The 16,866-nt window shown below is 41.5% G+C and overlaps 1 protein-coding gene across 1 annotated transcript in view; it reads left to right on the top strand.

Annotated features, from left to right (window-relative positions):
* Nucleotides 1–931: 931 nt before the first annotated feature.
* The window catches only part of GALNT13 (polypeptide N-acetylgalactosaminyltransferase 13), a 549,363-nt gene continuing 533,428 nt past the window's right edge, over nt 932–16,866 (top strand). Inside the window, exon 1 of the mRNA XM_027131165.1 lies at nt 932–1,329. The gene's annotated coding sequence lies outside the window, so the exon portion shown is untranslated. The remainder of the gene's footprint in view (nt 1,330–16,866) is intronic.

Below are 16,866 nucleotides of genomic sequence, written 5' to 3'. Positions count from 1 at the left end.
ACCTCAGTCTTAAATTTGTGCCTTGTACCATGCACTGTTCTAAAATCCTTACATGTAGTATGTAAGGATTTATTATCATGGACTCCTCATTTAGTATCATGGACTTTCTATGACACTACACAGTAACTTTACTCTGAAATGCAAGCATTCAGGCGCCTGTGTGTGTGTGTGTGTGTGTGTGTGTGTGTGGGTGTGTGGTGTCAAAGACCCTATCTTCCTGACTGAGAAAGGAATTCAAAGCCTCGCTTTTTTCTTCACCGCTCCCTAAAAAATTCAAGAGCACAAGGAAGCGCTTTGCGTTTCCAAGTCTCTTACAGTGCTTTTGGTGGCAGCAGCTGTCGCTAGCCAGAACACTAGGCTCCTGGCAGGGTAAACGAACTGTAATGGACAAGAGGTCAAACTCTTGTCTGTCCTTTCTGCTTCAGGGCGCCTAAACCTCAAGTTCCCCGCAGCCTCTCTCCACTGGAGAGCCGACAGCGGGGGTGAGGTTGCTAAAGCGTTCCCCGAGGGCCGCCTGCGAGCGCCTGCACCCTCCTCCCCCCGCCAGCACCCCTCTAAGAGGCGCTCTGGTGCACTGGGCCGACACAGTGCACGCAAGCCTGTTTTCTCACGGTGGGGCCCAGGGGCGGCCAGGGGTCGCCGGACGCTCTCGGCGGAAAGGAGCCGACACCGCGGTTCCAGCTGGGGGCCGTGACTGCCAACTATCGCGGGACTTGTGCACATCGCAGGAGCGGCAGCTCCAGGAGCAACTGAAGCGCGCTCTGTGCGCACCGCCCCAGCCTGGGGAGGAGCGGGAACCAGGAGGGAGGAGGGCCGGGGGGCTGGTTACGTAAATGATACTAGCCCAGTGAGAGGCCTTCAGGCTGGGGCTACGGGAGGGGGAGGAACCACGCGAGGAGGAGGGGCTGGGAGGGAGCGGGCCGGGGTGGGAGGGGGGAGGGGGGGCGAAGTGACCAGGCGGTGGCGGCGTCTCTGCCGAGGTGACAATGTGCTAGGAGCCCTCGCTCGGTCTCCTGCGCCTCCTCGGCCTCGGCGCCCGCTCTCGCGGAGCCCCTCCAGCCAGCCGCTGCGCTATGAGGGCGCCTCTCCAGGGCTGGCCGAGGCCGGAGCCGGCTCGCTCTGCTTGCGGGGAAGTGTGAAGAGAGAGGCGCGGGCGGGAAGCGGGGCTGCGCGCGGCGCTCGCGGGCCGGCGCGTGTTCCAGGTGAGCGCGGGCTCCGCGCGCCCCGCACTCGGCGCGGCCGTCTGGCGCCTGCCGGTCTGGGTCGGAGGCTGAATTCCGTGCGTGGACCGCCGTTCCCTCTTCGCGGGATCCTTGGCCACGATAGCAGGTCTCCGTCTCTCTCTTGCTTCTCCTCTCTTCCTCTGTCTGGGGCGAGTCCTCTCTGGGCGGCCCGGAGTGCCCGGGTGGGCGCCGCAAACTCCCGCAGTCGGTGGCAGGGCTCAGAGCCGAGCGCCCAGGGTCGGTCCCGGTGCGGGGGCGCCGGCGAACCCGATAAGGCGGCCTCCCGGGCTCTCGAAGCGCGCTCTCCCGCTGCTGCAGGTGCCGAGGGAGGACCGCGAGGCGCGGAACTTTCTACCGCCGCCCTCCCTCTACCCTGCTTTCTCCGCTACCCGGCCGAGGTGGGGGGCGCTGGCCACCCTCTGCGCTCCGGTGGCGCTCGGCGCCGGGGGCGGCTCGGCCTTCCCGCCCCGGCAACTTTCTCCCACTAGCTGCGGGCGGCTGGGGGCTGCGGTGCGCGGGCGCTTCTACACCGTCCGTCCGACACCGGGGACACGCTGGGTCTCGGGTGTCTTCCTCGACGGTTGCCTTCCTCTCTATTTCTGCCTTCCTTTGCCTCTCAGTCTCTCTGTCTGTTTCTGACTCTGATTCTTTCTCTGGCTCACCGCACCCGCTCCGGGTCTCACTGTTCCTTTTTCATTCTCTTTCTCCCTGTTTTTCTTGGGATGTTCCCGTGTGCCTGTTATTCTGTCTCTTCCGTTGTCTCTCCGTCTTGCCGTATTTTCTCTTTCTGTTTCTGCCTCTCGCTGCCTGTCTCTGTCTCCCTCTCTTATCTCTCCTGCCTGGTCTTCCCGAACACCACCAGCTCCCAGATCCCGAGGCTCCTTGTCCAGGAGAGCACACCCCGGCCCACCTTCTGGGCACCTCCAGGTACAGAGATCTCCAGGTACGGAGACCTCCCTTCTCGGGGCCGGAAGGGACGAGGGGATTGGAAACAGAGAGCTCTTGTCTGGGCTGTCGTAGAGTCGACGGGCTGAATGAGGGTCGCGAGGGCCGCCTCCCCTCCCTGGGTCCGAGGGAGCTGCGCTGCCACGAGCCCGGGCGCACGGAGGCTGCTGGTTTGGACAGCGAAAGCTGCGGGCGCCCCTCCCCTTACCCCGTTCTTTGACTAGGATCAGTTGAATTTCCAGGTGGAGAGCCTACATCTCCAACCTTTGCAGGCAGCCACAGGAGGAGGCAGTGGGCAGATAAACAGAAGCTTCGGGATCCAGGGAAAACTAACCTGGAAAGGGTGGGAGCTTTCCTGAGGCAAAGGTGTTGCTGACGGAGGACAGGAGCACTGGGGATTGCCTGCTTTCGACTGTCGTTAACACTCAATCCTTGAGCGGTTTCCTTGGGAGAGAGCGCGATCACTCTTCCCACAAATGCAGCATGAAGATTTTATTTGCAGGGGTAAAGACACTTGGCTGCCCGAGCCCCCTGAAATTTCGAGTATCCTTGGAGCCCCCATATCTTCAGCTTTGTATGAAGGCTGCCTTTGCTCAGGGTTGCCCCCACCACCGTGTGTGTGTGTGTGTGTGTGTGTGTGTGTGTGTGTGTGTGTGTGTTTGCGTTCATGCCCTCTAGTGTTAGAGAAACCTGCTGGTTTGAGACTATTGCAAAGTGAGGTTAACCTATTGGTGACTTACTTTTGATCTCTTATCTTCCCAGATCATTCTCCTTGCCTTCACCCATCCTTTCCTTTTCTTCATCTTGACTTTTCTGTTGCATTACTAATCTTTCCTTTTCCCTGATCTCTTCAAACTCCTCCTGCAGAATTGGAACCTTAATATTGAAACCGTTTGAGTGATTTCAGAGGTGAATAGATTTGGAGAATTTTCATAGCCTAAGGTGGGTTTTGAACATAAGAAACGTGCATTTCTCTGCACCATTCACCACAAACCAGGATTTCACATCTCTTCCTTATGCCCCTGCCCACCTTCAACTCCATTGAGAATTTTTCCCTGGCTGCTTTTGCTTGTTTAGTTAAATGTTTTTAATTCACCATTTCTGTGATGCTCATCCCATTCTAGGGCTTAAGCTGCTTGCTTAAGTAGAGGCACTGTGTCTCAGATAAGATTTGGGGAAGAGGAAAAGAAAGCTTTTCCAAAGGAAACACAGTGCTGCTGGTATAGATTAATTCTGGATCCCAGTGTCCAGAGTGGGACAGGTGCTGTTTCAGATATGCAGACCCTAGCACAGTGTAGGAAAACTAGTAAATGCTTGCTGGAAACTTGTTGGTTGATTGATTAGCATGGAGCTAATTATTGGCTTTGAAGTTACCTAGCTATACTAATAAGCCTACATACAAGAACTTGAATTCTGCCTCTCTTTTTTGTTTCATTTAGTCTTTTATGAATGGGAATTGAAGACTAGTAGAAGGGATGTTGAAACGTGAGTCCTCTGTGTCGTTTTAACTCATTCGCTGCTTGAATTTGCTCCTCTGTGCAAGTGTTTAACTTGACTGATATTCTTTAACAGTCACTGCAGAACTAAAGAAATGAGTTTAGAGGCTCTGATGGGTGGCCTCTCTCAACCTTCTTACCTGAAAGTAAACTAGGGCATGACATCATTTGCTAGTGAATACTTTCCTGTGGTGTTTTTTTTTTTTTTAAATTAATTTATTTTTGGCTGTGTTGGGTCTTCGTTTCTGTGCGAGGGCTTTCTCTAGTTGTGGCAAGCGGGGGCCACTCTTCATCGCGGTGTGCGGGCCTCTCACTATCGCGGCCTCTCTTGTTCCGGAGCACAGGCTCCAGACGCGCAGGCTCAGTAGTTGTGGCTCACGGGCCTAGTTGCTCCGCAGCATGTGGGATCTTCCCAGACTAGGGCTCGAACCCGTGTCCCCTACATTGGCTGGCAGATTCTCAACCACTGCACCACCAGGGAAGCCCTTTTCCTGTGGTTTTAACAAGTGAAAAGTTCTCTTTTTTAATATAAAGAACAGATGTATCAGCTTAAAATATTTGGGGGCTATAAACTGATCTTCAAACTGAATCACTTACCTTGAATAATTTATAGGTTTCCTTACTGCTTCAAATATATATGAGAGGTGTGATACTACATGTATATGAGAATTTGCCAAAGTACCTGGAAATGTAACGCCTCCTGATACAATGTACTAGTAGGAATCCCTGTGCTGCAGTATTGCTGTTCTGATGATATGTTAGTTACTTCTTAAAATAGTTGGGGATTTACCATGAGTATTGTTCAGGAGCATGTTCAAGGAAATTTTGCTTTAAAAATATTACTTATAAATCAACTCATACTCTACGCAGTTTTTTTTGTATTTAAAAATATCAAAGACATAGTGAAGGTGGACATGCTGTTATTGGTTGAGTTACATTCTGATTTCTAACTGATAAGAATATTGAGACACATTTAACTTTCTAACTTAATGTACATTACTTTCAGGTTAAAGTTATGTCAGTGAAATACAGTGCTTCCATTTGCCACCTTGATTTTTAGAAGTGGTAGTTGTACTAGGAACATTTCCATGTAATAGAGATTTTGCAGCTTTTTAAAACTTTGGCATTTTAGGAAGAGGGTGAGAGAACATGAAATAAATGAATATTTATATTCTTTCTGGTTAGGAAAATGAAGAGGATATTGGTGTTTCTGAATAACAAGAAAAGTATAGAAAATGGCTGAGAGTAAAGTATGAATAAAGTCCCACCATGTGAAATAAATAACAATACTATATGTCTCTGATAAGTGTTTATTGTGCTTTATGAAAATGAACAGATCCTATAGTTTTGTCCTTTAATTTGCCTTATTAAACATCCTATTTTCAAGAGGCACCTTTTGCAATAAACAACAAATTCTGGATTGTGACTTTTAATACATCACCTTTTTGGGCTTATGTCGCCATCAGTAGTAAGAACATGTAGACATCTTAAACCTATTGAGATCTAGCAGGATCACTACTTTGAAATCTGAGTGACCATATGCCTAATTATTCAAGAATTTTAATTGGGCTTTGGTTCTAAATGCTTCCTGTCATCAGAATAAACACATGTGAAGCATCAAGTCAAGACTTAAGTATACTTTATACTTTATACTTAAGTATACTTTGTACTCATATTGACTTTGAAGTCTATTTGATGACATTTCTTAATATCCTCCCTGCCCTCTCCACCAGATACATCCTAAGCATATGTTTGAACACATAAATCACATTTAAAGATCGTGTACTACCTGCTTTGATAAACCATTTACCATTTTAGCAGATTAGACTTCTATTTACAATTTCTATCTTAAAGCACATTGTTTAGTTAAGTATTTCTGCCATTCAGTTACAGGCATACATATTTTTTTTTCAGAGTTTAGATGGTGTTTTTATTTTTTGTTTATTTTTTTAAATTAATTTTTATTGGAGTATAGTTGCTTTACAATGTTGTGTTAGTTTCTACTGTATAGCAAAGTTAATCAGCTATATGTATACATATATTCCCTCTTTTTTGGATTTCCTTCCCATTTAGGTCACCACAGAGCATGGAATAGAGTTCCCTGTGCTATACAGTAGGTTCTCATTAGTTACCTATTTTATACATAGTATCAATATGTATGTATGTCAATCCCAACCTCCCAATTCCTCTCACCACCACCCCCTTACCCCCTTGGCATGGATACATTTGTTCTCTACGTCTGTGTCTCTACTTCTGCTTTGCAAATAAGATCATCTATACCATTTTTCTAGATTCCACATATATGCATTAATATACGATATTTGTTTCTCTCTTTCTGACTTACTTCACTCTGTATACAGTCCCTAGGTCCAGCCACATCTCTACAAATGACCCAATTTCGTTCTTTTTTATGGCTGAGTAATATTCTGTTGTAAACAGGCATATATATTTTTGAAGAGTCCAGCTTTCTATTGCTAAATTTAGTACTTAGAGAGTTCAAAGAAATTTGTGAAAATGAATACACATATGAATTTAGTAGTAGTTGGTCATTCATTGAGGGCATTATAAGCAGTTATCTTTGGGAGCAAAGTATAATCAAATAGGTTTTATTCATTTGATACTTCTTTTTGATTCAGATTTATATCTATTTGTATGTTTTCAAGGTAGTTTATTTATAATAATATTTTTAATTGGTCCAAGATGATTACCAAGAAATAATTACAGGTGGCTAAAGACCTCTGTGTGATTAATATGTATTCTAATGTCCCTTTTAAATACAATAGCTAAAATTCATTTTTAGCTATAAGTTTTCCAATTTTATTTTTTTAAGTATATCTGGGACCTATTTATTTAAGCTGAAATTCTTAATTTTTAAAAGTTATTACTGCAGGTTATTAAGAGATTACTGGGGCCTAACTTTCCTCTGAGGGCCCAGCTTTACTCAGATGTCCACATAATTACAGACCTTATGAACTATCAGGTTCTCTCTTAATGTTTACTATAATTGTCCTCCCTTCCCAATAGACCTAAAGCAAGATGCAAAGTATCAGTTGTTAAGAATTGTTCCATATTAACGGTTAATCCTCCCAACATAGCTTGAGAGGGATGTAGGGAAAGCAGTGACTGTTACCATCATAGGTGTGAACATATTTGTGATTCTATTTTCTGTTATGTGAGAAGATTAAACACACTGTCCATATTAAATACTCAGGTTTCTTTCCTGTTTTTTTTCAGGAGCACTTACTGTTAAGATATATGGGAACTGTCCAAGATATATCAGGATTTTTAACATGATGTAGAATTAATTGGGACTCTGTTTAGTACATTAAACTACATTGAATTGTCACTTAAATCTTATTTAAGATCTTGTAGAACAGTATAGGAAGAGTGTGATTAAATTCTTGGTTGGCACTTTGGTGAACATAATACATGTGCTAAGTAGCCACTGTAAATAGAAGAATTTAAAGCACAGCCTGCACATTCAAAATCATCTAAATTACACCTCAGAGACTCCAGTAAATGTCAACCTAGTCTCTTGCCTAATATTAATTGCCTTGATATTATAAGCACAGTGCTTTTTTTTTGTTAAGAAATGAATTTTGACATATGGGGAGGATTATCTTATTGTACATCAGAAGAATAATAACTTAATTTCCTCTTGAGATTTTTGTTATATAATTAGTTTTAGATAGAGAGGATGAGATTTACGTGACGATCAAGACCCCCATGCAGTACTGCCATTAGTCTAATGAAAGAAAATTGGGAATAAATACTTGGAAACAAATATATGTAAAGTTACAGCCATTTCAACTTATTTATGAGGGAGTTAAAAATAAAGAGTTACAAACTGATAAAATAACTAAAATTTATTGGATACATACTTTGCACTTGTAAGTAAACATCTAATAGCTTGTACTACATTTTATCCTCATAATCGTATGAGCTGTAAGTAGTTATTACTATCCCCATTGTATAAATGAGGAGTCACTTGCTCAAAGTCACACAGCTAATATATATCATTAGGGCCGGGGATCACATCAGTTCTGTCTGTCTCTGAAGCCAGTGCTCTGAGTTCCCAGTCTGACATTTTCACTGACTAATAAAATTTAAAAAAAAAAATGAGCATCAACCTCCATGTGAACATTTTCTTTTGCATGGTAAGAATGATTTTTAAAACTCTATTGCCACCATCATTTTATAAAAGACTGCACATTGTAACACCAACTAAGGTGGCAGTACTAAATCTCAAACTATAGTTCTTAAAATAGCATAAATTTAACTTCCTGTGCATTTTTCTACATTGCATTTATTTTTCTAATTTAACGAAGACTGAAGAAAATTTCATCACAGTCTGGTAATTTATTTCACCACATTCTGTAGCCTGCGATTGGGAACACTTCCTCAGTCTGAACCACTAGATATACTGCCTACTCAGTGGATCCCGAGCACCCAAGCAACACAGGCCAGCATGGTTGTGATACTCATGACTTTGTCCTTATAGCTATTCCCTTCTCTTTCTACTTGGAAGTTTGGGCGATAAGATTTGTACCTAGGAAGGATGATAGCAATTACACTAGCCTCAGTTTATTGCATCAGTGTTTATTGAAAGGAATAGAGAATTGGAGGCAACTTGCTCCTTCATGGCACTTAACCACAAATCACTGTCACTGAGATGGTGCCAATCTGTGTCTTTGAAAAAAGAATGAATGCTGGGCAAAAACAAAAGGAGCATGTCTTAAGAACTTATTCTGTCCTTCCCTTTAACCAGTACGTTCCAGCCTTTAGGGATCAGTTTGCTCCTTTCTTACGTCTTTGTTTGCCTTGGTGAGGACAAAGCAGTTTTGCTTTAGGTGAGAAAGAAAATTCCAAAGCTAAACTTCTGCTTTTGGAAAACTGGCTGATGCTATTAAATCCCAAGTTGCTTTGGATAGTGACTATTGCAGCCATTGAAGAGGAAAAGGGCACTGATAGAGTGTGTGAGATGTAGTTAAACTGACCTGTGGCATCGTATGATGTCACTGCTGACAAACCAGTTTGGAAATTGAAATTACCTCAAGAGATTTTTGTTTGTTTGCTTGTTTTAATATAGGTTATCAGATCCTACTGATACAGATTCTCATTTGCCTGGGATGGATCCATAACGATCTATCTTTATAAACATTTTTCCAGATGAGTCTGTTGTACAATGAGGTTACAAGCAACCGAACTACATATAGTACATTTTTCAGATTTATTTAATTTTTATTTCTTTAACAAAATATAAAAGCTACTATGTTCTGGACATTGTTCTGAGTGCTTTACAGATATTAATTCATTTAATTATAACAACCCTCCAAAGTAGGTTTTATTAGTACCTCTATTTTACAGGCAAGGAAATTGAGACCCATAAAGGTTAAGTAAGTTGTCCAGGGTAAGTTGATGAATGACGGGGTACAGACTATGCTATTTTGATGAAATGATTAAAATGATCTGCTTTAAGTCACAAAGTATGAAGCAACAGAATTGGAAATGGAACCCGTGTTTCTATGTTTTGTTTCCTATTTGAATAAGTTTTGCCTTTGAAAGTGAAGGAGGAAAATCTGACCAACAATATCAGATTTGTAGAGTTGGAAACAAAAAATATTTACCTTTTAGAAGTCATAGCACTAGATTAAGAAAGAAAACTAATTATGAAAGGGACAATAAAATAAATATGGAAAAATCAGAGTGATTTTCAAGTAGATTTATTCTTGTCTCTTCATAGGTGCAGGCCACCCTCCCCCCTCCCCACCCCAATCCCCAGTAAAAAAGAAAACAAAAAACAAGTTAACACACAGTGATGCAGACAAAAGAAAAAAAATTAAAATCTGTAAGTAGGATTTCTATATATATACTTTAATCTATAACTAAGATCTACATCTGTAACTAACCTAATAAGAAATAGCTGATTTTCCTGCAGTACTATTCATAAATTGTTTAAATTACATTAGGAAATACTAATATTTTCATAAATATTAGTATTGGAAAAATCCTCCTGAAACTTCTGGATTTTTTTCTCAAATATGTTTTTTGTAAGCTTTATACATTATAGAATATCTATATTAATTTGTAATCACTGTTAATCTGTAAAGAACTGATGTATTAATCTTTGATGATTTCTCCTTACTTCTGGCCTTTGGTTGATATTTAGCAACTTTCTGTTACTTATTTTTGTTTAATACACTCCTGCAGTGTTTAATGACTTTTCTTCAGTCTTAAAAATATTATTTTAGACTGACTGATACTTGATTAGATTGTGTAAATTATTTGAATTAGATAGCCTAGTAATGAGTCACTCTGGTTTTTTTAAAAAATAAAAATCTACTTAAAAACAATTCTGTTTTCAGATTCTGTAAGTGAAGTGAGGGTTTATGAGATTACTGACTAGCTGAGTTTTAACACTTAGTACTACAGTCTTTTCTCTTTCTCTCATGCCAAATTCCACCTCTTTCTGAATCCTCAAGACTCATATTTCTTTGATTCTCTTGATAGTTCAGTCTCAAATGGGACTATACATCCCTCATCCTGAAAAATATTAGAAACCAGCCTGTGTCTGTTCATGATTCAGGTTTCACTCATATCCTATAGATTTTCAGTGCAGCTCTGCATTTTCTTCTCAATACTGTGTTTCATCATTTCTCAATACACTTTTTCTTCCATATCGTTTTCCTGCTCCTCTTTTCCTTTCTTTCTTCTTCATGATGCTCTCGACTTTCAATTGTCTTTCTTCTGTGGCTTAATACATCCTCATGTAGCAGGCCTGGACTATCTATTAGTTCTCTTGATTCTATATAAAAATATAAATAAAAAAGAGCTCCTGTTCATTTCATCATTTAGTCCCTGAGTAGGTAATAAACAGACTCTCTAGTTCTTGCATCTGGGTCATTTAACCGGAGGATGGGGATTCTAAATTCGCATCTCATTACCTTTGTCTACTTTTAGAATTGTGTGTTTGGGCCCCGTGGTCAGTTGGCAGGCTCTGGCTCCAAAGGACTGCTGTATTATTTGAGGGGATGCCAATTTCAGTGGCCACACAGTTCTCATATTCCTTGGTCAGATTTTCCATATAAAATTTCCAGTATATTTTATTATTAACTCTAGACTATTGACTTCATGTCAGAAATTCATTGTGATATTAATTGATAGATTGTGATGGATAATTTTTATAATTTATGTTCCATGGCTCCTACTCCCTGACTTCAGGATAGTATTTTTCCTATGAGTTAAACCTAGAGCATATATTTTGTCACAGATTTTTTTAAGAATTTTATTGTTGTGCACTAAGTTGCGATGAATCATAGTAATTGGATGGTGCAGCTGAATTAACACATTGAATTGCTGGTTATGAGACTCTTCATTTGCTGTTGCAGACAATAGGCCCAGTTTGCTTCTACAATGCACAAATTCTTATTACCTATATAAAATTCTAATTCAAGTGAGATAATATGTATGCATCATTTCCATTCCTTTTGTAGGGAAAAATAACCTCCACAAATATAAGATATTTGCAACTATCTCATTAAATAATTTTGAACTTCAATACATCTTTTTTTTTGAGAATGTTAGTGAGTTATCTTATTGCCCACAAAAAGGACATTTCAGAAACATGAAATCAGTAGTCCTTTTTACCCTGTGTACCCTAAGATACATGCAGATATGCAGTTTGCATTTATTTCAGTACAGAGCCTTGTCTGAATGATTCTTAACAGCATTGTCGCCATCATGACTATGGTGATACGCAACAGTATAATAATTACGTTTGTTCTTGGGTTTTCTTCATTTTAGGTGTTTTAAGGGCAGCTTCTCTAGGTCAGTGAAAAGCCTTTTAAACAGTCAAGTATTCATTTTACAAGGAAGGATTGAGGCGTACCTTTATCTAAACTTCCTCCTGAAACCTCATTAATTTAAGGATTAAATTAAGGAGTTAAAAAGATATCAAACTGTTACAAATTAGATGGAATGAAGCAAGGCAGAGGAAACTGCCAAAGATGGGGTGAGGAGGGAGCCCTTTTGCCCTAAACAAGCACCCAAAGGCTTAAGGTTCAACAGTGCCAGGAAAAATAGAGGGCAGAAGTGAGACGCTGGGGCTGAAACAAAATAATCAACATGGATAGATGGACTAGCCACCCTTGTATTCACCAGTTCTACTTCCTACGCAAATATCCTTGTAGCAAGATTTTTTTCACTGCCCCTCCTGACCATCCGCCTTAACATAGACTAATGAAATTACATGGACTGCTGAGGGACAGTAAGGGCAATTAGGAATGCATCTTACAACAGTAGAATGAATTCCCTTTTATTTTGATACTTAGTGGCATACTTCAGCCTAATGATCAGCTCCTGGCTTACCCTAAAGCAAAGTCTTCTAAACAACAAGATCCACTCAAGTACAGAGGGCTCAGCCATTTCTGTTCCTTTATTCTTAAATATAAAACAGCAACCAAGTATCACCAGACATTTAAGAAATAATTTAAGAAAAAAGTTAACAAAAATGTGCAACATGAAAAAGAGACAGAGCCTTGGCTTCAAGATGGCAGAAGCGTAAGATGCGGAGATCACCTTCCTCTCCACAAATACATTAGAAATACATCTACACGTGGAACAGCTCTTACAGAACACCTACTGAATGCTGGCAGAAGACCTCAGACTTCCCAAAAGGCAAGAAACTCCCCACGTACCTGGGTAGGGCAAAAGAAAAAAGAAAAAAACAGGACGGGACCTGCACCAGTGGGATGGAACTGTGAAGGAGGAAAGGTTTCCACACACTAGAAGCCCCTTTGTGGGCAGAGACTGCGGGTGGCAAAGGGGGGAAGCTTCAGAGCCGCGGAGGAGAGCACAGCAACAGGGGTGCACAGGGCAAAGCGGAGAGATTCCCGCACTGAGGATCAGTGCCGACCAGCACTCAACAGCCCGAGAGGCTTGTCTGCTCACTGGCCGGGGCGGGTGGGGGCTGGGAGCTGAGGCTCGGGCTTTGGAGGTCAGACCCGAGGGAGAGGACTGGGGTTGGCTGCGTGAACACAGCCTGAAGGGGTGAGTGCACCACGGCTAGCCAGGAGGGAGTCCAGGAAAAGGTCTGGAGCTGCCGAAGAGACAAGAGACTTTTCCTTGCCTCTGTATTTCCTGGTGCACGAGGAGAGGGGATTAACAGTGTTTCTTAAAGGAGCTCCAGAGACGGGCACGAGCCGCAGCTATCAGTGTGGACCCCAGAGACGGGCATGAGACGCTAAGGCTCCTGCTGATGCCACCAAGAAGCCTGTGTGCAGGCACAGGTCACTATCCATACCTCCCCTCCCAGGAGCCGGTGCAGCCCATCACTGCCAGGATCCCGTGATCCAGGGACAACCTCTCTGGGAGAATGCACGCACGCCTCAGGCTGGTGCAACATAGCGCCAACATAGCCTGCCACTGCAGGCTCGCCCCACATCCGTACCCCTCCCTCCCCACGGCCTGAGTGAGCCAGAGCCCCCGAATCAGCTGCTCCTTTAACCCCATCCTGTCTGAGCGAAGAACAGATGGCCTCCGGCGACCTACACGCAGAGACGGGGCCAAATCCAAAGCTGAACCACGGGAGCTGTGCAAACAAAGAAGAGAAAGGGAAATTTCTCCCAGCAGCCTCAGGGGCAGCGGATTAAATCTCCACAGTCAACTTGATGTACCCTACATCTGTGGAATACCTGAATAGACAACGAATCATCCCAAATTGAGGAGGTGGAATTTGGGAGCAAAGATATATATATTTCTTTTCCCTTTTTCTCTTTTTGTGCGTGTGTATGTGTATGCTTCTGTGTGTGATTTTGTCTGTATAGATTTGCTTTTACCATTTGTCCTAGGGTTCTGTCTATCCTTTTTTTTTTTTACTTTAAAAAATTTTTTTCTTAATAACTATTTTTTATTTTAATAACTTTATTTTACTTTATTTTATTTTATCTTCTTTCTTTCTTTCTCTTTATTTTTTTCTCCCTTTTATTCTGAGCCGTGTGGATAAAAGGCTTTTGGTGCCCCAGCCAGGAGTCAGTGCTGTGCCTCTGAGGTGGGAGAGCCAAGTTCAGGACACTGGTCCACAAGAGACCTCCCAGCTCCATGTAATATCAAACGACAAAAATCTCCCAGAGATCTCCATCTCAACGCCAAGACCCAGCTCCACTCAACGACCAGCAAGCTACAGTGCAGGACACCCTATGCCAAACAATTAGCAAGACAGGAACACAACCCCATTCATTAGCAGAGAGGCTGCCTAAAATCATGATAAGGCCACAGACCCCCAAAAACACACCACCAGATGTGGTCCTGCCCACCAGAAAGACAAGATCCAGCCTCATCCACCAGAACACACACACTAGTCCCCTCCACCAGGAAGCCTGCACAACCCACTGAACCAATCTTAGCCACTGGGGACAGACACCAAAAACAGTGGGAACTATGAACATGTAGCCTGTGAAAGGAGACCCTAAACACAGTATGTTAAGCAAAATGAGAAGACAGAAAAACACACAGCAGATGAAGGACCAAGGCAAACACACAGCAGACCTAACAAATGAAGAGGAAATAGGCAGTCTCTCTGAAAAATAATTCAGAATAATGATAGTAAAGATGATCCAAAATCTTGGAAATAGACTAGACAAAATGCAAGAAACGTTTAACAAGGACCTAGAAGAACTAAAGAGGAAACAAACAGTGATGAACAACACAATAAATGAAATTAAAATTTCTCTAGAAGAGATCAATAGCAGAAAAACTGAGGCAGAAGAATGGATAAGTGACCTGGAAGATAAAATAGTAGAAATAATACTGCAGAGCAGAATAAAGAAAAAAAAAAAAGAAAGAATTGAGGACAGTCTCAGAGACCTCTGGGACAACATTAAACACACCAACATTCGAATTATACGGGTCCCAGAAGAAGAAGAGAAAAACAAAGGAACTGAGAAAATATTTGAAGAGATTATAGTTGAAAACTTCCCTAATATGGGAAAGGAAATAGTTACTCAAGTCCAAGAACCACAGAGAGTCCCATACAGGATAAATCCAAGGAGGAACATGCCAAGACACATATTAATCAAATGATCAAAAATTAAATACAAAGAAAAAATATTAAAAGCAGCAAGGGAAAAGCAACAAATAACATACAAGGGAATCCCCATAAGGTTAACAGCTGATCTTTCAGCAGAAACTCTGCAAGCCAGAAGGGAGAGGCAGGACATATTTAAAGTGATAAAGAAGAAAAACCTGCAACCAAGATTACTCTCCAGCAAGGATCTCATTCAGATTTGATGGAGAAATGAAAACCTTTACAGACAAGCAAAAGCTAAGAGAATTCAGCACCACCAAAACACAACAACCCAAAACCTATGGGATGCAGAAAAAGCAGTTCTAAGAGGGAACTTTATAGCTATACAGCCTACCTTAAGAAATAAGAAACATCTCAAATAAACAACCTAACCTTACACCTAAAGCAATTAGAGAAAGAAGAACAAAAAAACCCCCAAAGTTAGCAGAGGGAAAGAAATCATAAAGATCAGATCAGAAATAAATGAAAAAGAAATGAAGGAAAGGATAGGAAAGATCAATAAAACTAAAAGCTGGTTCTTTGAGAAGATAAACAAAATAGATAAACCACTAGCCAGACTCATCAAGAAAAAAAGGAAGAAGGCTCAAATCAATAGAATTAGAAATGAAAAAGGAGAAGTAACAACTGACACTGCAGAGATACAAAGGATCATGAGGGATTACTGCAAGCAACTATATGCCGATAAAATGGACAACCTGGAAGAAATGGAAAAATTCTTAGAAATGCACCACCTTCTGAGACTGAACCAGGAAGAAATAGAAAATATGAACAGACCAATAACAAGGACTGAAATTGAAACTGTGTTTAAAAATCTTCCAAGAAACAAAACAGAAATATAGATCAATGGCACAAAAACAGAAATATAGATCAATGGAACAGGATAGAAAGCTCAGAGATAAACCCACGCACATATGGTCACCTTATCTTTGATAAGGGAGGCAAGAATATACAGTAGAGATAAGACAACTTCTTCAATAAGTGGTGCTAGGAAAAACTGGACAGTTACATGTAAAAGAATGAAATTAGAACACTCCCTAACACCATACACAAAAATAAACTTAAAATGGATTAAAGACCTAAATGTAAGGCCAGACACTATCAAACTCTTAGAGGAAAACATAGGCAGAACACTCTGTGACATAAATCACAGCAAGATCCTTTTTGATCCATCTCCTAGAGAAATGGAAATAAAAATAAACAAATGGGACCTAATGAAACTTAAAAGCTTTTGCACAGCAAAGGAAACCATAAACGAGACAAAAAGACAGCCCTCAGAATGGGAGAAAATGTTTTCAAATGAAGCAACTGACAAAGGATTAATCTCCAAAATTTACAAGCAGCTCATGCAGCTCAATATCAAAGAAACAAACAACCCAATCCAAAAATGGGCAGAAGACCTAAACAGACATTTCTCCAAAGAAGATATACAGATTGCCAACAAACACATGAAAGGATGCTCAGCATCATTAATCATTAGAGAAATGCACATCAAAGCTACAATGTGATATCATCTCACACTGATCAGAATGGCCATCATGAAAAAATCTACAAACAATAAATGCTGGAGAGTTGTGGAGAAAAGGGAACCCTCTTGCACTTTTGGTGGGAATGTAAATTGATACAGCCACTATGGAGTACAGTATGGAGGTTCCTTAAAAAACTAAAAATAGAGCTACTATACCACCCAGCAATCCCACTACTGGGCATATACCCTGAGAAATCTACAAGTCAAAAATAGACATGTACCAAAATGTTCATTGCAGCTCTATTTACAACAGCCAGGACATGGAAGCACCCTGAGTGTCCATCAACAGATGAATGGATAAAGAAGATGTGGCACATATATACAATGGAATATTACTCCACCATAAAAAGAAAGAAAATTGAGTTATTTGTAGTGAGGTGGATGGACCTAGAGTCTGTCATATAGAGTGAAGTAAGTCAGAAAGAAAAAAACAAATACCATATACTAACACATATATATGGAATCTAAGAAAAAAAAAAAAGGTCAAGAAGAACCTAGGGGCAAGACGGGATAAAGACACAGACCTAGTAGAGAATACACTTGAGTATATGGGGAGGAGGAAGGGTAAGCTGTGACAAAGTGAGAGAGTGGCAT

This window comes from Aethalodelphis obliquidens, unplaced genomic scaffold, assembly GCF_003676395.1.
Source record: "Aethalodelphis obliquidens isolate GAN/ISIS:26980383/991018 unplaced genomic scaffold, ASM367639v1 scaffold2, whole genome shotgun sequence".
In the NCBI taxonomy this organism is placed as follows: Eukaryota; Metazoa; Chordata; class Mammalia; order Artiodactyla; family Delphinidae; genus Aethalodelphis; species Aethalodelphis obliquidens.
This window is presented reverse-complemented; position numbering and strand designations above follow the sequence as displayed.